The sequence below is a fragment of the Cryptotermes secundus genome, unplaced genomic scaffold (assembly GCF_002891405.2).
Source record: "Cryptotermes secundus unplaced genomic scaffold, Csec_1.0 scaffold1284, whole genome shotgun sequence".
Taxonomy (NCBI): Eukaryota; Metazoa; Arthropoda; class Insecta; order Blattodea; family Kalotermitidae; genus Cryptotermes; species Cryptotermes secundus.
This window is the reverse complement of record NW_019732390.1, coordinates 1-459: the sequence shown is the minus strand read 5'-3', so window position 1 is coordinate 459 and position 459 is coordinate 1.

Here is a 459-nt window from a genome sequence, read left to right as displayed (position 1 = left end):
TTTCTCCATTAAATTTCAGAGCCTTCCAATAAGGACGCACTTCAGTCATAGTGCCGATTAGAACATGCTGGCTCAAACTATAATCTTCAGCTGAGCTGTACCAGAATGCAAGGCGATTGTAATCGCGTGATTGCTGAGCACGAAGTCATGTTTGACGCTGATCTGCTGTTTCTCGTTGACGTCTTTCAGCCACTCTCAGCCTGTCGCGTTCATTCTGTTCAGAACGAAGCATATCTGAAGCTGCAGAATGTGATCATCATGCTCACAACCGTGCATCCTCAAGTCTGGCTGCACATCGCTCTGCTGATTCCTCGGCACGTATTTGCCTGCTTCGCTCGTTCGCTGATGCCCGTTCTTCCCCAGTTTGATTTGCGATTACTCGTCGCACTGCTTCCGCTCCGCGAGTACGACCTAAGTTTGATCTTCTGTGAGGTATCATTTGCATGAACTAAAGCAGAT